Genomic DNA, 23,487 nt, shown 5'->3' with positions numbered 1-23,487 from the left:
TGGTGGTCGCCTGAGATCGCTGGAGCGATTACAGATCGCCGGCGGGCGCTACAGCATCACAAGCGACATCCCTGCATTGAACACCTGATCACCTTCAAATGGCTGCGTGCGCGGGCCCGCCGCCTTATCCGCCAAAGCAAGCAGGAGTGCTGGGAGCGGTACGTGTCCACCATTGGCCTCCATGTCACTCCATCGCAGGTCTGGGCCAAGATTCGACGCGTATACGGCTATCGGCCACCTGTCAGCGTCCCTGCGCTCTCACTGAATGGAGCAGTTTGTACTGACTCCGACGTCATTGCAAACCACTTAGCAGAGCATTTTGCTATGAGTTCCGCTTCTGCGAATTACCCTAAGGCCTTCCGCTCCATTAAAGAGCGGATGGAACGTCGGAGCCTTTCGTTTCGCACCAACCAACCAGAATCGTACAATGTTCCATTCAGTGAGTGGGAATTCCGCAGTGCCCTTGCCGCTTGTCCTGATACCGCTCCTGGACCAGATAGCATCCACTGCCAGATGCTGAAACACCTCTCAGTGGACTGCCAGCAACGGCTACTCAACCTTTACAACCGTATTTGGGTCGAGGGTGAGTTTCCGTCGCAGTGGCGGGCGAGTATCGTTATCCCCATTCTGAAACCAGGCAAGAAACCTTTGGAGGTGGACAGCTACCGCCCCATTAGCCTCACCAACGTTCTTTGCAAGCTTCTCGAACGGATGGTGAGCCGGCGCTTGACTTGGGTACTGGAGTCTCGGGGCCTTCTGGCTCCATCTCAGGGTGGGTTCCGTAAAGGCCGCTCCGCCGCTGACAATCTGGTGAGCCTGGAGTCGGCCATCCGTACTGCATTTGCCCGCCGTCAGCACCTGGTCGCTGTCTTTTTCGACATGCGGAAGGCGTACGATACGACATGGCGTGATCACATCCTTTCTACGCTTCATGGATGGGGTCTTCGGGGCCCTCTGCCGATCTTTATCAGAAATTTTCTGTCGTATCGTACCTTCTGCGTGCAAGTCGCAGCCTCATATAGTTCCACTCACGTCCAGGAGGACGGTGTGCCACAGGGTTCTGTTTTAAGTGTGTGCCTGTTTTTAATAGCCATTAACGGGCTCGCTGCGGCCGTGGGAAATTCTGTCTCTGCTTCCCTGTATGCTGACGACTTCTGCCTTTATTACAGCTCTACTGGCATTGCAGCTGTTGAACGTCAGCTATAGGGTGCTATCCGCCAGGCGCAGTCTTGGGCTGTAGCTCATGGGTTCCAGTTTTCGGCAGCCAAAACCTGCGTAATGCATTTCCGCCGGCGACGCACTGTCCACCCGGAGCCGCAGCTTTATCTTGCCGGCGAACTTCTTTCAGTGGTGGAATCACACAGGTTTTTGGGGGTGGTTTTCGATGCCCAGTTGACTTGGCTGCCTCATATCCGGCAGCTTAAACAGGCGTGTTGGCGGCATCTAAACGCGCTGAGATGCTTGAGCCACACCGGCTGGGGCGCCGACCGATTTACCCTGTTGCGGCTCTACCAGGCGTTAATCCAATCCCGTCTGGATTATGGGAGCCTGGCTTATGGCTCATTATCCCCCTCTACGTTGCGGGTGCTGGACCCAATACTACACAGCGGGATCCGACTTGCCACTGGTGCCTTCCGCACCAGCCCTGTGGACAGCATCCTTGTTGAGGCAGGTGTCCCTCCACTGCGGGTGCGACGCCAACAATTACTGGCTGCTTATGGTGCCCATGTTTTTAGCTTGCCCGGGCATCCAAATTACCGTGTCCTGTTCCCGCAGTCGGTCGTCCATCTGCCGGACCGTCGGCCCCGGTCGGGTTGTCCGATCGCCGTACGCGTCAAGGTGCTTCTCTGCGGGCTTGGGTTTTTCCCTGTTCCACCCCCTTTCCAGGCACCTCTGCGTACACCCCCGTGGTGTGTTCCTCGCCCTTGCTTTCGGCTCGACTTGGCACAGGGCTCGAAGGACTCGGTCCCTCCAGAGGCCTTCCGCCGCCGGTTTTATTCCATCCTGGCCACGTATCAGGGCTCTGGAATTGTTTACACCGACGGTTCGATGGTTGCTGGTCGTGTCGGATATGCGCTAACTCTAGGGGACCATTCCGAACAACGGTCCTTGGCGGCTGGATGCAGCGTTTACACTGCTGAGCTAGTCGCCATCTTTCGAGCCCTAGAGTATATCCGCTCCTGCTCAGGTGAGTCCTTCGTGATCTGTAGCGATTCCCTGAGCGGTTTACGAGCTCTCGACCAGTGTTTTCCTCGTTCTCGTCTGGTGATGGGTATCCATGAGTCCCTGCATACTATTGCGCTTTGCGGCCGTTCTGTGGTCTTTGTGTGGACCCCCGGTCATGTCGGTATCCCGGGCAATGAACATGTTGACCGCCTGGTGAAAGAGGCCACGTGTAAACCATCTCTGGATGTTGGCCTCCCAGAGACTGATTTGCGGGCAGTCCTCCGCCGAAAAGTTTTTGCGCTTTGGAACGCAGAATGGCGCGATCGGATCACACCCAGTAAACTCCGTGTCATTAAGGAGACGGCGACTGTGTGGCGGTCATCCATGCGAGCCAACCGCAGGGACTCTGTCGTCCTTTGTCGGCTCCGCATTGGCCACTCCCGGCTAACACACAGTTATTTACTGCGCCGGGAGGACCCTCCTGTATGTAGCTGCGGGGTGGCCTTGACAGTGGCCCACATTCTGTTGGCCTGCCCCCTTTTAGCTGTGGTCAGGCAGACATTTGCGCTGCCTGATACGCTCCCTGCCGTTTTATCCGATGACCCTGCTATGGCTGCCTTAGTTTTACGTTTTATTAGGGCAGGGAGTTTTTATTCTTTAATCTGAGTGTTTCTGTTTTATTTTATTGTTTTGTGTTGATTCTGGCCTTTGGCCTACGGTTTTAATCTAAGTTTTTAATGTGTTTTCGGTGGTTAGCTTTTCCTTTTTTTTGTTCCTATGGTCGGCCAACCACCGTCACACTCCATGTGATTTTATTTCGTTTTGTCTGGTCCTTGTCTATGTTTCTTTTGTTCTGTGTCGTCTGTCTCCTATTCTGTTGAACATTTTTTATTCTCTGTGGGTATTTTTTGTATTTTGGAAAAAGGGACCGATTACCTCTGCAGTTTGGTCCCTTTAATCCTTAAACCAACCAACCATATATGAATGGGGCCAGGTGAAATTGTGTGCCCCGACCGAGACACAAACTCGGGATATCCTTCTTACACGGCAGACGCTCTATCCATCTGAGCCACCGAGGTCACAGAGGATAGCGGGACTGCAGGGACTATCTCGTGCATGCCTCCTGTGAGACCCACATTCTCACATTGTATGTCCACAAACTACATTCATAGTGCCCCTCCTCAACACACTCATTACTAGTGGAAGACATTCCTACCAAGTCTCGTAAGAGTTCAGAGAATATGTGTGCATCCGCACAGAAGAAGGAGGTCATGGCCGGTGTTGCCAGAACTATATACTTATATGGATATGGTGCTTACTCGTGGAAGACATTCTTTCCAAGTCTTCCACGAGTAATGAGTGTGTTGGGGTGGGACATTACAAATGTAGCGCGTGGACATACAAGGTGAGAATGTGGGTCTCACGGGAGGCGTGCACGAGATAGTCCCTGCAATCACGCTATCCTCTGTGCCCTCAGTGGCTCAGATGGATAGAGCGTCTGCCATGTAAGCAGGAGATCCCGGGTTCGAGTCCTGGTTGGGGCACACATTTTCACCTATCCCCGTTAGCAGCTGAAGGTATTAATATAATTCTAATTTCGTTCTAGACGGCTGCAGGTCATCAGTGGTGTCTGTTCTTTCGCACGTGTCCAAAAGAACAGACACCATATTCATATAAGGTTATAATTAAAGTGCAGCTATTTGCAGAGGTCCAGTAGGGATTTAATTACCATATGGCAGCAAAAATTGGTATATATTCTAAGTGTTAATGTGAAATCAATTTACACTGGAAAAAAATTAGTTCGAATTTTGGCCACCAGATGCAAATCTGGTGCTGTGGATACAAAAAGACATCTAGAAATGTTTCCATATGTAATGGAATAGGATTGGCATGTGGGCAGAAAATGTCAGACAGGTGAGAAAAGTATAATGTTGATTTTATTATTAACCACTGCTTACACAATTTGTTCAATTGTTCAATATGAGCACCAGAGGTGTCTATGAGATTCTGTACTGAGCCAGATTTGCACGTAGTGGACAAATTTGGAACAAATTTTTTCCAGCATAAATCGGTTCAGCATTAAACGCATTATCATATCTACTGAGTTTCACTTCCATATGATAATTATAGCCCACATTGAAATTCCGTGAGTATCTGCACTTTCATATAACCACCCTGTATATACCCTGTTTAAAAGATGTCGATAATTATAATTAAGATAAATGTTTTCTTAGGAAAATTAAAATCTATCCTATCTGAGCAGTCTTTATACATGATCAGTTACAACTCATGAAAGGTCATTACTAGTCTGGAAGAAGGAAAAAAAATCAAAGTATCTGTGAAAGATCAGTACTACACACAGTTTTTCACTGTTTTCCCTGCTTAGGCAAGAAGGTGGGCTGTTTGAGTCCATATGTGAACTGTTCAACTAGTTGATATAGGCACTGTAATTCTATTGTGACTGCATGTTTATTAAAAATGAGGGGAGGGGGGTGTATATTTTCCTGGTGAGAATCTATTGGGGGCATCTCTGGTGTTCACCTTACAGGTGAATAAGTAACTGCTTGTCTTGCCATCTTTTTTGTGACACAAACATAGTGCCATCATCATCTCCAGGAGGATAGCAAATAGTTGTGAGTGTGTCTTAACATCACTGCAGCAGTAAGTTTTGCAACTTGGCCTTCCAGTTCCCAACTGTGCTTGCTGTTCTTGTCATTCCTGACATCGGCATCTGTCACTGCAGTCACTTCACTAATGCAACTGTGTCCCAAGAAGGCTTTGGAGTCATTGCAGTTTGTGACATGTTGTCCACCACAGTGAGCACATGTTATTTGGTCATCCTTCTTCATTGTGTAAGTGCTACATTTGTGGTTGCCAGTGCAAGTATCACCCAGTTGCGAGAATATTTTGCCTCATACACCTCTTGCTGACACTTAAAGTACTGTAGTTATGTGTCAAGCTGTGCTGGAAGATTCTCCACCTACCTTGCAAGCCAAGAGCTTACCCAGCTTGTAAACTTTGTTGATATCCTTCCTCTGTCACTTATTCACAGCTGTGTCTGTGACTGAGGTAAATAGCAACAGTGTTTTCTTATTGGTTTGATTATGTATCTTGACTGTCACGTCCCTGAATTAAGCATGTATCAGGTTTTTTCAGACTGTTTCCTCCTCACAAAACCATAGCAACACTTTGGGATAGGTTATTGACTGATGGCGTCTGTTTCTTCTTCTTCTTCTTCTTCTTCTTCTTCTTCTTCTTCTTCTGTTCTGCTTTCTACAGTGCTGAGACATTATACTTGACTGCTAGAGTCTTAATGGTATTTTAATTGTATATATTTCTACCTTAAGCTCTAGTAATGTGTCATTTTACAGAGGTCTGACACTGATCTTGAAACTCATGAAGATCTGGAGTTCATTATGGAACACTAGGCAGCTTGTTCCCTTGCACTGGACCTGCAGAGGAGCAGGTGTTTGCAAGTTGTGGTCGTTCTGCTCAATTATACAGCTTTACTGCAGATAATAAACCATTAATGGCTCTTACAAACTTAGTAATACTTGTCAGAGAATCTTGAGGAACCCGATTATCTTGTTTAAAGTAGTCTGGTAGAAAATCACTGGATTAATATATAAAATATCATTGTGAAGCTAAGGACTCCATGTTTGGAGCGTTGTGAGGATATTGCATTTCTATGTAACACTAATCTCAGGATTAAAAAATACATGTAAAAGATATTGCCTGCATAGTAATGCCTGCACTTTAGTCACCTTCTAAACCCACCCTGGAAGTGAGTAGTTTCCTTGATTGTGGGTTCTAGTGAGGATGTTGGGGCTTTACTTCATACAGCTTGTGAATGCAATATTGGAACTACTGAGCAATGTACTGTACTTTCTATGTGTAGGAAAGCAGGTAGTGTGACAATATTGCCTCATTCACTTCAGGAGACAGGGAAGCATCCTAGCACTCAGATAATTTGTAAGAGCTATGATTTCTGTTACTCTCTTTCGGAAGCACAACATTATAGTAAATTCCATGCATTAAAATCTGTAAGTCATGATGCCTGGGGTACTTGCAAGCCAGGTTACTTAGTCCCTATGGTTTTTGTGTTGACAAAGGTAACAGTTGGACCATTATCTTGGATCAAATATGAACTGTTAAAGCAACTGCATGTTTGTTTGTTATGACCAGATAAGTGCAGAATAGTGTGTGTCATTTACATAGATGGCCACTTCTCATTTGGAATTGTGATTACTAAGGTTATCCTTTCAGTTTATGGTATTACCCTGTAGCATAGGGGCATTGGTTGGCTTAAAGTATGAGGGGCATCCAATAAGTAATGCAACAAAATTTGTCAGCCATTTTTGGTTGAAAAAATGCAGAACTTGTTGTGGGGACATCATGGAGTATTCCCACTTCAGAATCTATAGTTCCATGAAGTTCTGATAGGTGGTGGCACTGTACATAGCCTTAAAAATGGCACATGTAATGCAGGTGCATTCCAAGCAGAGAGCTGTCATTGAGTTTCCTTTGGTGGAAAAGAAGAGCATCATAGATATTCATAGGCACTCGCAGAATGTCTAAGGAGATCTGGTAGTGAACAAAAGCATGGTCAGTCGTTAGGTGAGGCATCTGTCAACATTGCAAGGTTACGCAAACCTGTCCAGTGTCCTGTGTGCCAGCTGGTTGCACACATCTGTGACTCCTGCAGTGTTGGAACGTGTGGACTCACTCATTTGAGGTGATTAATGGATCATAATCAAGCACTTCGGTGCTCAGCTGGATGTCTCTGTTGGTGGTGCTGTCTCAATCATCCACCAGTTTTGGTACTCAAAGGTGTATGTCTGCTAGGTTCCTCACCACCTGACAGAAGAACATAGATAGGAAAGAAGGATCATCTGTGTGGCATTGCTTGTGTTTTACAAGGCTGATCTTGTCAATTTTTTGTCAAATACCATCAAAGGTGATGAAACATAGGTTCATCACTTTGAACCAAGAAGAAAACAGCAATCTTTGGTGTGGCATCACACCACTTCTCCTCCAAACAAAAAGTCCAAAGCCACACCCTCAGCTAGTAAAGTCGTGACAACAGTCTTCTTGGACTCTGAATAGTTATTCTGTTTGATGTCCTCCCTCATAGTGCAGTGATCATCTCTGATATGTACTGTGCTACCCTCAGGAAATTGAAGAAACTAATTCAGTGTGTTCATTGCCACAAAAATGCAAACCAACTTCCCCTTCTCCATGACAGTGCAAGGCCTAACACAAGTCTACACACCCAAGAGGAGCTTGCACAACTTCATTGGATTATTCATCCTCATCCACCCTACAGCCTGGATCAAGTGCCTTCCAACTTCCATGCGTTTGGTCCATTTAAGGTTGCACTCCATGGGAAGCAGTAAGTGGATGGTGAGGAAATTATAGATGCAGCAAGATGTTGGCTGTGGCGTTGACCAGTAGAGTGGTGCCGTGTGGACATACAAGCCCTCCCAGTAAGGTGGTGTAAGGCCATCACATTGTATAGAGATGATGTTGAAAAGCAGGCTTTTGTAGCCAAAAGAGTGGCAAATAATATGGCGTATTGGAGGCCTGAATAAAACCAACCTGCTTTCAGAAAAAATGTGTTGCATTGCTTGTTCAAGCCCCTCATCTGTATCCTTTAGACTCGAGCAAAGTGTGCTTTGCATCCTTCAGATGTGTCCTGAACATATGTACTGCTACAGTATGGAAGACAGATTCTGTTTATTGCAGATGTGCAACACACAATTTATTTGTAGGACAGAATCAGTCACAAAGAAGTACAGAAATGTAGTAACGTAGATGTGGAGACAGTCAAGTCTGTAGCTATGACTAGGATGTTTTAGTGTAGTTTGATGTAGTAGATGGTGTACAAAATTCCTTGTAAAAGGCAACCAAATCTGAATTTGTAGCTGTGTCAATGTAGGTGGGCATTATAAAATTCACAGCACAGCCTGAGTCAGAGTCTAAAGTAACATATATTTTAGCTGTAAGACTTGAATCTGCCAACCAAGAGACTAAATGCAATGACTTTTGTAAGTGCCCTTTGAGCTTCAGAAAAGGAGTTAAAGCCACATGGGGTAGCAGTATGAGTTTTCAGCGTTCACCACTTGCAGGAATACTGTTACTGGATTTGAAGGATACCACACTACTCCCCATTCATCTTTGGCATCTTGATGTCTGCAAGAGCATTATCTGTCTCAGTAGGCATCACTCTAGGATGCCTCATTGGTAACAAATTGGCCTCCATCCGTCTCCAGGAAGGACAGCATTAGAATGCTGCTGTGAGTGCTGGCCTTGGAGCAGTAGTAGTGGCTGCTGGGGTTAGATGCAACTTGAAACTATGGTGGTGACAGATATGGTGATGGTAGTTATAACTACATTCCCTGTGGACTGCAGACTAGTTGAAAGCCAAAATAGGAGTATGTGGACTGAATTTGGAAAGAGCAACACTGGGCAGGCTCCGGTGTCAACACCCACAGTAGATGCAGAAGTGTGTAACACTCTTGCATATCAGTCAGGCTCTTCTCATCCATTTGTATACGCTCAGAAACATAGAGCTCCATCTGTAGATGCCTTAAAAACATGACATTTGAAGATGTATATCATGTGCCCTACCTCACCACGTAAGTGAACGTTAAATGGAGATGCCAACAGATATATTGCATTTTGTCTGCAAACATAATACTGAGGAGCTGTAAATTGTTGGCCTTTCTCATAAACACCATGGGCTAAGCCTAAAATTACAAAAATATTTGTTGGATCAGCTATTGTGTTTCCCTTGGGATAGACTGCATGGTCTCCATGTAAGGAAATTTAAAGAATATTTCAACTAGCTTCACGGAATTAAGAAAGAGTACAAGGAAATATAATGTTGCCATGCTTTCATCTGTTAGTGATCATAGCAAGAAAGCTCACAAAGAAAACACTCACTGCTCAGCACAGATTTGGTAGAAACAGTCAAGCAGTTCAATATCTCTCTATCTGTAGTTGGCCAATATGCATGGTGGTGAAAGTAGCTCTTCATCCTTGTTATGATCTAGCGATAGAGATAAAATAATGATAATTTGAGGTATCAAAGCCATTTGAAGACAGTGATGCAGTTCCTGGAAGGATAAAAATTAATAAAATATACCATCTTTTTATTTTACTTTTTGCATTATCTACATCTGTGGAATGCTCCTCCCAATTAAACTGTATCAAACTCAGTATCTGCTTGTCCTCATATTGTATGCGCATGCTGGGTAGAAAGCTCTTGCAGGCTGTTAAATGTATATAATGGGTGTTTTCTTAAATGTAAACGTGTTTGTTAACTGTTGTCAGTGATATAGGAATCTGCTCTATTATTGTAACTTGACTATTGTAAAGTATGTGGACACACGAGGTATAACGATTTTAGGCATTGTCTAGGAAAATCTTTTCCAGTTTCTGCTGTAGAGATCTTATGGCTGAACATTTAAGTCTGCCTATCAAAATATGTATTTAAAAACCTTCATAAGTAACTAAGTAATGAGGAAGACAGCAAATGTGTGGTGCATAAATATTTGCTGTTGTACATTACAACTGTACGAGTCCTTACACTTAAGACAATTGTCTTCTTATTAGTCTCCTGTTGTACCCCTAAAATGTTGTGTAAAAAGTCCATGGATAATTAATGGTGTGCAAGATGTTTTGATTTAGGTAACCCCCAAGAAATAATCATTCATTAGTTTGCATTTCTCTGTGATGGCAATTACATATTTGATTTTCGGACATTCATTTATTGTGCTTGCAAAGCTCATAGTCTCTATACCTTACATTCTTTTCTATAATGAGTTTCTGTAATTTGACTGATTACACATATGAAAAAGCTTGTTGAAATTTAATGCATAAGGTAGCAAATTGAAGGTACTCCACCCTGCCAGTGAAAAATGTTGTAGTTTATAAATTAACTTTCACCATAATTGCTGTTATTGGGAATGGAGTTTGTTCAACATTTTTCATTGAGCATATTTCAGCCCTCAGGTGCAAGTATGGAAGGTGTACAAAATACTACATCTTTTCTTTTTTTCTTCTGTTGCAGACAAAATTTCTAATGTAACACATTTTTTCAGCAATTTGTTTGAAAAGAGTGGCATAGTAGTTGGGTATTATTGTTTTATCACTTTGAAGGTAATCAATAAAAATAATTCGTTTGTGTCTCACAAAACAGTGTCCCTAGCCTTTCTGCCTCTTATGTACGATCTACCATATTGCTGTTGTATAAACTGAGAAATTAGGTTAGTAAAAAAAAAAAGTTAAATTAAAAAAAATTGTTGCATGAAATGCAACATGACATCGTCTTAAATCAGCATTCAAAGAGAAGGTGTTTGCATTGGATATCAACAAGGTTCTAGGGAAATACTCCATGAAAACAAAAGTAGAAGCAGGTCTACTATACATGTGCTAGGTGTTCCTCCACAGGAAAACTGTCAAAGCAATTTTCTATAGGAATTGGCCAAAATCCAATGACAAATAAATACAGCTGCTAGAAAAGTTGTCCAGCAATAATGAGAGGGTAGTAATATTAAGAAGACAAAAGTAAATGACAAATTGAGTAAACGCCAGCTTGCACTAAAAGAGGTGGATACAGATGCATTTAGAATAACAAATCGAGTGAAGATATCCAACTGCACCTTTCCAGTAGTCACACTCAGCTTTTGTTACATATTATCAAAATATCCTGTCAGCTACAGGAGGTGGACAAAAATATGGAAACACCAAAAACACAACAGGTTACCATACCTACTGTGGTATAGGAAAACTTGCTATTTGAAGCTGCTTCCAGTCATTTTGGATGGATAAATACAGGTCGCCTATGGTTTTCAAGAGAATCATTTACTATTATTCCTTTAAAATAGTGGCATGTCCAAGTAACAATGATGGAAATGGATAGTGGTCATGCACCTGTCTCTCCAAAGTGGATGGCAAAGGCTGAATAATATTGAACTCTGGTGACTGTGATGGCCAGGAGAGACGCGACAATTCATCCATGTTCTCACAAAACCAGTCCTGGATGATGTGAGCTGTGTGAATAGGGGCTCTGTTATCTCGAAACAAAGCATCACCATTAGCAAACAAACATTCTACCATGGAATGAACCTGATAAGTCAAAATGGTCACATAATCCATGACAGTAATACAACTTTGCAGAGTAACCGTGGGGCTCATGAAAAACCACGATATGGCAACCCCAATAATCACTGAACCCCTGCCACATTTCACTCATAGGATGTAAACTTGGCCAGATGTTGGAAAATAATATGAAACAAGACTCATCTGACTAAATGACGTACTTCCATTTCTCCATAATCCAGGAGTTATCGCTTTTGCAGCACATTTTCCTGTTACAGGTATTTCGATCGTTGATGAATGGTTTTGGAATTCCAGCTTGCCCTGCAATTCCCTGCTTCTGGAGCTCCCTTCATCTTGTTTTGATGCTGACAGGGTTTGCGAGTATTGCATTCAGTTCTGCAGTGTCTTTTACTGCTGTCAACTTCAATTTTTTGTCACAATCCTCTTCAGCGACCTTCTGTCACGATCACTCAACTCGATGATGTTTTTTTACTTTCCCTGTATGTGGTATAAATCTTTGGTATAGGGTCTGTTGAAATACCAAACATTCCAGCTACTTTTGTTGTGGTAACACTCACCATATGAGCACCAACAATTTTCCCATGTTCAAATCCACTGAGCTCTGACTTAATAAACTCTCAAGTATGCAGAACACTGTTCTGCCCATATTGAGGACATTACACAGATGCCTTTCATGGTTAAATACAGCAGTGCAACCTGCAAGCTTTGCTTGAATCTGCATTTGTTTTCGAATATGCATTTCTTGTTATGTATCTACATCTATCTACATCATATCTAAGAAATTTCTGATACATTTAATAAACAGTTGTCAAATATAGCTAGAAATCTTTCAGGTGGTTGCTCTTTACCAACTAAACCTTTCCCTGGAAAGTGTATATGATCTGAAAAATAATTTTTTCTGATGCCTGCAACACTGAAGCGTGTTCTCCTATTTATTAGGAATATGAAAACATCCCTCTCGTCTGGCCTTGATGGTTTACCTAGGTATGAAATAAAACAAGTTGAAAATGACATAGTAAAACCACGATCCAGTATAATCAGCTGCTTCATGAGCACTGACATTTTCACTCAACCATTCAAAACCACCAAGATAGTTCCATTACACAAAAAGAGAGCAAGCATGTGGTTGAGAACTATTATCTGATATCCCTCCTCCCAGCTGTACCTAAAATAATGGAAAAAATTATGTATAAATGAGTAAGGTCCCTTTTTGATAGTAACGCCCTACAAACAGCACGACTGTTTGGCTTTTGGAGAAGTACATCCATCAATGAGGCTGCATTTTCATTTACTTGCCAGGTAGTGTAGGCATTTATTAAAGAATACCATGCTTCTGGACTTTTTATTGCTCTCACAAAACCCTTTGATCTAGCGTATCACATTCTGCTCCGATGCAAAGTAGATGTTTATGATATAAGAGGAATCTTCATTGAGGGTTTTCAGTCATATGGATAAAACAACTCATATTATATTCTGCCCATCAAAGAACCACATATCATATATATAGAACCAATATTCATAGACAGAGTGGTTATTGGGGAGGTCAGTGAGACTAAAATCCTTGGACTGTAGGTATAGGTAGCACACTGCAATGGAATATACACAGAATATTTGCTGTGCAAAATGAATTGTCTCTGCTATGCGTTTAGAGTATTCAATCAAAGATATGACTTGACTACCATTAGAACTGTGTACTTTGGTCTGGTTAACTCTTGTCATTTCATGTTGTATTCCAATTTGGGGATAAATCCACAAAAAATATTTGTAGCACAAAAGAGTCACGTGAAGAGTCTTCTTTCATAAACTACTGCCTTTGCATACAGTTTAGGACAGTATATCACAGTTTTCAAGTAAAATTAAGCAAGCACAGATTTGCCTTTTCTTGCACACTCTTTATTAAGGTTTTTAGACTCTCTTGACATTTCTTTGCTTCTCATATTCTCTTCCTGTTCCCTGTTAAAAGCTTTGTCATCCTCCTCCTCCTCCTCCTCCTCCTCAGATTAAAGATATGAAAACTTTAAACATTTACCACACATGTATGGAATTTCAGATTAAATTTGATTGTGAATATCTACCAATACAACCATAATTTCTCGGCTGTTTTACCTACTTCATGTCACTGATTGTCCTGTGAATTTCTTTGTCCTTTTCATTTTGCGATTCTCCTTCAGCTATGGATAGAAGCAGCAGCAGCAGCAGCAGCAACAACAACAACAACAACAACAACAATCCCATTAATAATAATAATAATAATAATAATAATAATAATAATACTTACTACTTGAAAAGGTTCTAATACTTACAAAGTTCCACTACATTCCATTCCTTCTCCTGGCACAGTTTCATCATCCTTTTTTTATCTGGACTCCATTACACTCCTACTTGCTTGTAAACCCTTTCACATCTGAATCAGTGTTTACTTTCTATGAAAGGAAGTTGCATTTCATTGTTGTCATAAAGCAAAAGCAATGATGTGTGTAAAAAGAAGTAACAGGAAAAGCAACTTCAAACAGTTCTGTTAAGATCAGAAAAACATAAGACCTGTTTCTTTTCAGAAAGTAACATACATTCTTCGGTATAAAAATGGATCAGTTCTTCCACCTGTCTGATCCTTACTATTGTTCGTAAAATTTAGATACATTAGCAACTAAAACAGAAACCATTTAGGATAGAGTTAAGCTTGGTTGATCATAGGACAGATCTTGATTCTCTATATCTTATGGTAGTAACAAATCAAAAGTTGCAAGAAGTTAATTATGTCTGTCTGATGCTAAATGAGTGCATTTGTATGAAATGTAATTTCACAGTGCGATAATCTTGAATGTTTCTGTAGCTAATTTACAATTAGTTCTTATGTTGATACATGTACACTGTTCTTTATAGTGCATGTATATTTAGAAACATTGCTGCAACATGTATACAACATCACAAACACGTTTTCATCAATAAATAAAACATAAATGTTACATGAAAGCCACTGAACCAGTTGGCTTACTGTTACTTATGTGGCATAATATTGTTAACCCGTGTCTCATCTACAGTCACTTGTCACCACAGAAAGTCTGTTAACTTTTCTGTTAGATAGTCTCAAACATTTACGAGAAATTCATTTTCACATTTACAGTTGATAATCATTCAACAAATGTAGCATCAGAGTTGCTGAAAGCTTTCTCATAGATAATTATTCATGTTCCCTTTGTTCTTGCATGTTTATGGTGTCAGGTATTCCATACACCTTTAATTGCAGGTTGTCCGATACCATATTGTGTAGTTTCTTGATATTTTCATTTGCGGTTGTAGTTTGTGACATTCTTCATATGGATCAACAGCAATAGAAGTATGAACAGATTTGAACTCAGCTGCTCATTTCTTAACCCTTGAAAACAAAGGAGCAGATCCATTATAAATCTCCATGACCACTGAACAAACTTAAGAAAGAACTTTATGATATAGTATTCCAGTTTATCCATTTGAATTGGACATACACACCAAGTAATTTCAAAAGCCCTATATATAAACATAATCATATTATACCACCAATCAAGTTAAAATGTCACCATCATTATTGAGCAACATGTACCAGGAGATCAAAAATCAAAATTCTTTCATATAAATGCTGTTTTTGTGCCAGACTGAGAAATTTTCACTTCGTCTTTACAAAAACAGGGTGGGTACTCATCAGTTTTACTCAAGGTTCTTCTATTAACCACTTTGAAAAACAAATTGAGAGTGTGGCATTAAATGTCAGTGATCCTGTGAGCTTTAGAGGTTTGTTTTTGTAAAAACTTCAAGTTTCTTAGGAATCCCACAAACATTTGCTGTGATGTGTTTCTTATGAGTTACTTTGCAATCTAAGATGTTGCAGTGTCTCCACTGTGTCTGTAACAGAGAAATTGTTATGATTCCTTTGCTTTTATGGTTTACGAGAGTAAATGAAAACTTTATTCCCTTTTGGTTAATGTCTAGTAGCATCTTAATTGGTTTTTGATATTGAATGATTCATTGGGCCTCAGCTTCCAACTGACATAAATCACAGTGATGGAACAGCTGTAGTTAATTGCTGGTATAAGAAACACCATCTACATCTACAAGATTACTCTGCAATTCACAATTAAGTGCCTGGCAGGGGGTCCATTGAAGCATCAGTGCTGTGTCAGGTACACATCTGTGTGGTGGATTGAAGGATGGTAGATTTCTGCAGCAGTTATATGTCTCTTCTGTCTCTATGAGATATGCACATACTTACAATGACCCACTATTGAAAAATGTAATCATTTGGCATCACCACTTTATCACTATTGTTATTGTGTGAGGGAGAAGAGTGACCAGTAATACATATTCATTGGGGTGAGATTGAGTCAAATGGGAGCTTGGTCTACAGCTGTAACTGTTTGTTAATACTTTACTGAGTAGAGTAAGATTACATCAATAAGATAATAAACAAATAATTGTGATGAGTGAATGTGTACACTGATAAGCACATTTTTGGCTTGAAAAACATCTGCAGTTCATTTCCACACAGATTCTTAAGTGCTTAGTCTATGGACAGAGGTAGCTGTCAGATACCCTTTCACAGATTGTGCAGTTTTTGGAGATTTGTTGTTGGTACTTTGTATAAAGGACAGTCAAATGAAAACCAAACACCAACAACAACAAGATTGTGGAATGGTTCCATTCAAATGTAATCTGCACATGCACTATGTTTATCCCACCGGGAGATGAAGACAGTCATTTCCTGTTTCTGTACAAAAGATATTGCAGTGTTTTCCAACCAAATCACTGAAGCGGAACCCACGCCCGTTTGGCAGTGCAAGGGTGGACATTATTGTGCAACAGGATGATTCCATCCAACAGCATTCCTGGGAATTTTGGCTTTATACGGGTGTTGCAGTTTCTGCAAAGTGTCTTCATAGTGCATTGATTGAGGTTCTGTGCTGGAAGAACCTGAGGAGCAGAGCATCCCTGCAGTCAAAGAACAAGGTCATCGTGACCTTACATGGTGCCACCATTCCGAGTCCGAGGGTTAACGGCAAAGCCGACAGCGGAAACATCCCACATCTCCCCTACCAAAGAAATACAAATCTGTTCACACAGGTTCCGGTAACATCATGATGACCACCTCCTTCAACTGCAGGGGCACTTTCCTTGTCGAGTTCCTCAAGCGTGGCACAACAATTAGTGCACAGTGCTATGAAGACACCTTGCAGGAACTGTGAGGTGCCATAAAGTCATAATGCCATGGAATGCTGTCAGACAGAATCAGCCTGTTGCACAATAATGTCTGCCCCCACACTGCCAATTGGATGAACACTGCAACATTATCTGTTGAACTTGGATCATTCACTGTGTGATTTTCTCATCTTTAGTAACCTGAAAAAAGACATGTGTGGATGTCAATTTCTGTTGGACAATGAAGTGCAAGGGTGGCTGCAGTTGTGGATCCGTCAGCTGCCGACCCTGTTCTGTGAAACAAGAACTGATGGTCTCATCTCCCAGTGGGATAAATGACTTAATATGTGTGGTGATTACTTTTGACTGGAATCTTTCCATGGTTCCATTGTGGCGGGTGTTCAGTTTTCATGTGACTGCCCCTCGTAGTATTGAGCTATCCGTCAATGACATCACAAAGAGAGTTGAAAATTGTCAAGTTCCTGGAACCAGTCGAGCTTTGTGGAATAGAAATTCTTCTACAAGAAAATGCAGTGTCCTGCGGGGAAGATATCAACAGTGAAGGATGAAAATGGTTAGCAACAATGCTGAAAAAGTAAATCGTTTTCACAGTGCCTTCTAGAACATCCACAGGCTCCAAATATGTCCAGGTGACTATTGTTTGTAATACAGTAATCACAGCTTGGTCTGTGCATATTCTACTATATATACACCAAGCAATGTCAGAAGGTAGCGCATTGTCACAACTGCTGATGTGATGTACCAGATAGAGCAACACATCTGACTAGGTAACTCACTTTTGTTGTTCCACAGTTCAGTCTCAGTCTTCGTATACTGAATGTAGTGTCTCAGTCTTTGTATATTGAATGTGGTTGTAACTGGCAATTACTGTGGGTCATTTACAGCCCATGTACTGATTGATAGCTTGGTAATGATGTAACCCTCCTATAAGGTTTGTCATTGCACAATAATCTTCCCTGACCATCATATTGTCACATTCACATTCTATTGTCTTATTAAGTACGGGGGGGGGGGGGGGGGGGGGGGTGTATAGTTAAACGTGTACTACTTGAGAGGGTCCCCAAGAAAAACGAGTCATCCTAGGAGTCTGAAACTTTGTGTAAACATTTGTAAGGACTTGTGGAAGAGAAATAATGAATATACCTTTGAAAGACACATTTATTAAAATCAATGTGTGAGAGTAACATTTGTTAATTGCATACCATGTTGACATTCTGGACTTCAAACGTTGCTCAGTGTGATGACCATCTGCATCCATGACAGCCTGGAACTGTAGTAGAGATACTACATCACAATTGTTTGTGGCACTTTTTAATTCGTGAACCACAGAATGTTCAGTTATTGTAACACAGTCTGTGCACTGCTTGAAGATCGCACGTTTGCATCCGGCATTCTCAGCCATGGCAACAGTAATTTCTTCAGTAATCTGTGATGCAATTAGCCACCGTCATCTTCCAGAAGCAGTCCCAAATAACCACTTAGTTTGAGCTTGCAAATCCTGTGTTTCAACCCCAGTGCGGGAAGAGGATCTCTCCGTATTCCTTCGATGTGTCACTACTCACGAAGAGCAACAGCACTATTGATGAAACAGCCTTACATGTAATGTGCTGCTCACTTTGTCCAGACCCATATTGACTGTGTGCAACTATAATGCACACTGATGCTTGTTTTTCAACCCTACGTTGCTGTACTAGTACCAGTGCCTAATGGCAAGTCATGATAACACTACTAACAATACAAATCCTGCAGCGCACAATTTGAACATCATTCCTGTAAAGTTCAGATACTCATACGATAAATAGTTTTTCAACTACATTAGCTCAAGTGTGAAAGTTTAATTATAACCACCCTGTACTATTAGATCAGCAGATTTTCCCATTCTTGAAGCACCTGGTTGGTTTAATTGCTGTTGTGTATCCTCATCTCTTTCATATTGCATTGTGTGTCCACCACATGAAATAGTCAAGAAAATTCCCACATTGAGTATGTTATCACAATATTCTAGCTGACTTAGATATATCTTAGTGAAATGGATAATATGAACTATAATCTAAATGGAAAAATATTGAAGAGGAAACACAACTTAATAAGTGAAACCATTTAAATACATGATATAGTTACAGTAGGAAAGCTCTGGTAGAATGTAAATACTTTAATAGTAAAGGAGACCATTCACTGAAACCCCCCCCCCCCCTCCCACACACCAGACTCCCCCACATTCCACCTCTGTCTCTGATGCAGTGTCCCTGGTGGCTTTTGTGGCCCTGCCCCCCCCCCCCCCTCCACACACACACACACACACACACACACACACACACACACACACACACACACACACTCCTTGATTTGGAATCAATGTGTATTGATGCAGTATCCTCACAGCCACTGACAGCAGGCGAACCTGAGGCATGACCTGCCTCCTTGGTCCGTTCATGGCCCCACAGGAATCTGATGGCATATTTTTCCAGCAGAATATTAGAAGTTTTTCTGCCACCTGGCTGAGCTATGGTGTCTCTTACGCATTTCCCTTGCTTTTTGCATCACTCCCCCTGGAAATTTGGTTCCTAGCAATGTGGACCCCTACCCTCTGAGGGTAACGTGGCTATTTCAAGAATCATGCTGACTGTGAAAGAATGTTGGGTGGTGTTTGAATGTACGTTACAGACTGTGTCTGCTGTGAACATGTGCCTTTCAATATGACTTTGGAGATGTGGCTGTTTGTGTGCAGACGTCTCTGGAATTTACCGTCTGTGTTTCTGCCTCGCAATACTGAAGTGTCCTGGAATGTGTTGTCTGCATGTTTTCTCATCCCCCATCCTTCCTAATATTGGGTGACTTACGTGCCCACAACCCTTTTTGGCATGGAACCAATGGCTGCGATAAAGCTGCAGGAAACTTGCTTGCAGAGGTTCGATCTTCGCCTCTTGAATGTTGGTGTTCTCACACACTTCAGTGTGGCATATGGGTCTTAAATGGCCATTTATCTTTCCACTTATAGCCATGCCCAGGACCACCACCTAATAAAATGACAGAAACAAGAATGCTGGGAGTGGTATGTTACTACCATTGGATCACATACCCTTTCTCCACAGGTTTGGTCAAAAATTCAACACCTGTATAGACACCAGTCCCTTGCAGGCATCCCAGATATATCTCTGAAAGATGTTGTCTACACTGACCCAGGCACTGTTACTAAACATTTTGCTTTGTATTGTATCCGAGCCTGTGTGTCTGAGAACTATCAGTCTGCATTTCGTGGACTGAATTGACTTACCTTTCATTACATGTCACCTGGAGCTGTATAATGCCCCATTCAATGAGTGGGAGCTCCTCAGTGCTTAGTCCTTTGTCCCGACATGACTCCAGTGCCAGACCACATCCACAGCCAAATGCTCAAACACTAATGAACAGACTTGCAATTTTCAAGTGTATCTGGAGTGAGGGACTTGCAAAAAAGCTTATGACACCACATGGTGCCCTCACATTGTCTTTACCACATATGAGTGGGTTCTCCATGGCCCGCTCCTGATTTTTATCTGGAACTTTTTATCACACTGTACATTCCACACTCAAGTTGGTGCTTCCCACAGTACCCCACTTACACAAGAAAATGGGATCCTTTAGAACGCTGCACTGAGTGTGCCTCTTTGTCTAGTAGCTATCAATGGTATAGCTGCAGCTGTGGGTCTACAATGTTACTCTACTTGTATGCCGTCAATATTTGTGTTTACTATTGCTCCTCAACTGTACATGTTGCTGAATGCTGACTGCAGGGTGCCATACAGAGGTTGGAGTCCTGGGCTCTCACCCATGGCTTCTGGTTTTCAGCCACCAAGACATGTTCCAAGCACTTTTGTCACTGTCGTACTGTCCATCCACACCCAGAGTTCTTCCTCCATATCCAGTTGCCGAATGTGGTGGAGTTTTATCACTTTTTGGGACTGATCTTTGATGCTTGGTTCATGTGGCTTCTCCATCTTTACCATCGTTAGTGAACATGCTGGTCACACCTTAATACTATTTGCTGCATCCACCAGCTGGGGTGCAGACTGCTCTGCAGTCTTGTGGCTTTGCAAAGCTCTGACAGTGTCCCATCGTGATTATGGGAGTCTGGCATGTAGCTCAGCATCATGTGTAGCCTTGTGGATGCTGGACCTGGTAGATTATTGTGGGATCTGACTTGCAACAGGTGCCTTTTGGACACACCTACAGCCTAATCGCAGGGGCTAGTGCCCCCCCCCCCCCCCCCCCATACAAATGTGACACCCACAACTGTTGCTCACCTGTGTGATGGAATTAGCTGCTCCCCTGAGCATCTGAACTACCATGTCCTTTTTTCTGTTAGGGAGCTCTACTTCCCACAACAGAGGCTTAGGGCTGGGATTGCAGTCACAGTTTGCTTACTGTTGCCTCATATTAGGGAGCAATTGCATATGCTCCCATGGTGTGTACCCTGTACTTGCATCTGTCTCCATCTATCCTCAGCTGATCCCATGATCTTTTGCTGCCTGTTCCTGGCCATCCTTGATGCATTTCCAGGTTCAGGAGCATTATACACTGATGGTTCTATGGTCGATGGACAAACCAGTGTTGCCTGTACACATACAGGATGCACAGAGCTACACTCCTTGCTGAGCAGGTGCAGTGAGTTCACTGCAGAATCGGTAGCCATCATTTGAGCCCTCAACCACATTCGTTCTTGCACCGGTGAGATGTTCTTAATCGGCAGTGACTCCCTGAGTAGTCTTCACACTATCAGCCAGTGTTACCCTCGACACCCATTGGTTCTGACTATACAGGATCTCCTTTGTGACATGCACAAAGCTACAGTCAGTCATCTTTGTCTGGATCCCAGATCACATTGGGACTGGTTGGCCATGTTGGCTACCAGGATGCTGACTTAGGAGATGGGAGTACCAGAACCGGACTTTTGGTTAACTCTGTGCTATCAATGTTTGGGGGATTGTAACATAGATTAGTGTGCTCTGGTTTCTCCAAATAAACTGTGAACCTTAAAGGAGACCATGACTATGTGACAGACTTCCTTTCATGCTTCTCGCAAGGAATCTACTGTTCTCTGCTGGCTTTGCATTGGCCAGATTTAGCAAACCCACAGTCACATCCTCCAGCACTAGGATCCACCTTATTATCAATGTGGTGTCCATCTGGCACTGGCCTACATCCTACTGGACTGCCCCCTTACGGTGCTTCATCCAAGGCACGACAGCAGCCTGCAGCAGTGACAGACCTCCAGCGGCAAAAAGGGTTGCCTGCTTGCTCAGGTATACGGCGATGCAACCATATTTCTTGTGCAGTTGCTGCTGTTTCCCAAAGCATGGGCCAGATGCAGCCGCACCGCCAGTGGGCTGTTGGCAACGGGATGGAGAGAAGTGAGGCCAAATTGGATCTGACTTTTAACTACTCGGATGTTTCACCACAAGATGAAAATGACACAGCAATATTACCATGGCTCCTCAACTTGTTGGAGAAGAAGATTAATATTATTTTTGCAGCACATGACAATAAAGGTTGTTATAACATTTTGATTAACAAGCACCTCTTAAATGATGACACCAAATGCAGACTTTATTTCAGGTTAGTTTGCACATATTTTTGCACCTTACATGCAACCTATTCAAGAAACCCATCAGTGCAACTGAAAAACTTGCAGTGACACCAGTTTTGTTCTCTAATACACAAACTTTTGGCTAAAATTATTAAAATACTTTCCCTCTATGTCACTGTTGATATATTTTAACAACTTGTAACATTTTAACACATCATGGAATATTAAGTAATTCCTCATCAATATTGCTAAATGCTGTCACATTTCTGCTTTAAGGTGAAGACAGTGAAAAATATGGAAAATAGGTTTATAGCAGTGGGGTGCGAGAGAGAGAGAGAGAGAGAGAGAGAGAGAGAGAGAGAGAGAGAGAGCAAACTTAATATAAATTGTATTCATTAAAATGGCAAGCTGCTTTTAAGAAACTTACAAAATGTAATAAAAAAATTAAACAATACTATAATTTTATAGTAAAATGAAATACATCATGCCCTAAGATCACCAGTCTCAAATAATATCAAGCTGTTCTGACATACTCTTAAATTTTTCAGTTTTAGTTTTTTAGACAACATTTAATTCCTAAATTCCATATGCATCTTTGACTCAACTGAAAAAGAGGGGTGGGGTGTTCTCATAGAGCTGCCTGTGCTCAATAGAAATAAATTTCTATATTCCTTTGTAAGCACCTCTAGATATTTTATTTTCAATCCTGCGGATGCTTTCTCCCTTTCTGTCTGTCCTTTTTGTACCCTTGAGCAGAAGGTACATCTTGCTCTCAACACCCATCTTCTTCCTCTTACATAAATTTGTGTCACTTACATCAGGATCTTTGCTTATCTGCATGGAAGTTGTATGTCCATCTGAAACATGTAATGGAGCTTGTATCTCTGTCTCATCTCAGGCTCTCCCAGATGACGTGTTATGGATACAACTTAAGTATTGTCTCATACAGAACCCACGTCTTTGGTTTTGCTGAGACGTTTGATCCTATTCCAAGCATTCTTTCTCTTCTATTTCTCCAACATGAGTCCCTAATGTTTCTCCATATGTTCTTGAAAACAACACTAAAAATGCCATGAAATATAAACTTATTAAAAATAAGAGCATAGTAGTAGCTTAATTATCCCTTTTTCGGGTTTTTAGCAATAGGAGAATCTTACCCATCTCTAGTATTTTCCTTCCAAATCTCTACAGAATACATCAGCAGAATTGTGGAAGAAGTACTGTCCACAGTTGTCTACAAACTGTTGCCTATTTATTTCCCAGTTCCTTGAACAGAAAAACGTTTGGAACAAGCAAAGGAATTTTTGACCAAATGTCAGTTTTCCAAATTTGATGGTACTGGAACGAAGCACCCTTGTGCTGAAGACACTGACGCGGAGATATTAACTCACAGAGTTTTGCTTTTCGTGAGTGCCCTGTTGGAGTTTTCTTCAGTTAGG

General features: G+C 42.0%; 1 protein-coding gene and 1 non-coding gene across 2 annotated transcripts in view; both read left to right on the top strand.

The window, feature by feature from the left end:
- Window positions 1–23,487, top strand: part of LOC124555409 (RUN domain-containing protein 1) — a 177,851-nt gene that overhangs the window by 14,247 nt on the left and 140,117 nt on the right. The gene's annotated exons all lie outside the window — the stretch shown is intronic.
- Trnat-ugu lies at window positions 3,636–3,710 on the top strand. Its single transcript has one exon. It is a non-coding gene; the product is annotated as a tRNA-Thr (tRNA).

This window comes from Schistocerca americana, chromosome X (genome assembly GCF_021461395.2).
Source record: "Schistocerca americana isolate TAMUIC-IGC-003095 chromosome X, iqSchAmer2.1, whole genome shotgun sequence".
Lineage (NCBI taxonomy): Eukaryota > Metazoa > Arthropoda > Insecta > Orthoptera > Acrididae > Schistocerca > Schistocerca americana.
This window is presented reverse-complemented; position numbering and strand designations above follow the sequence as displayed.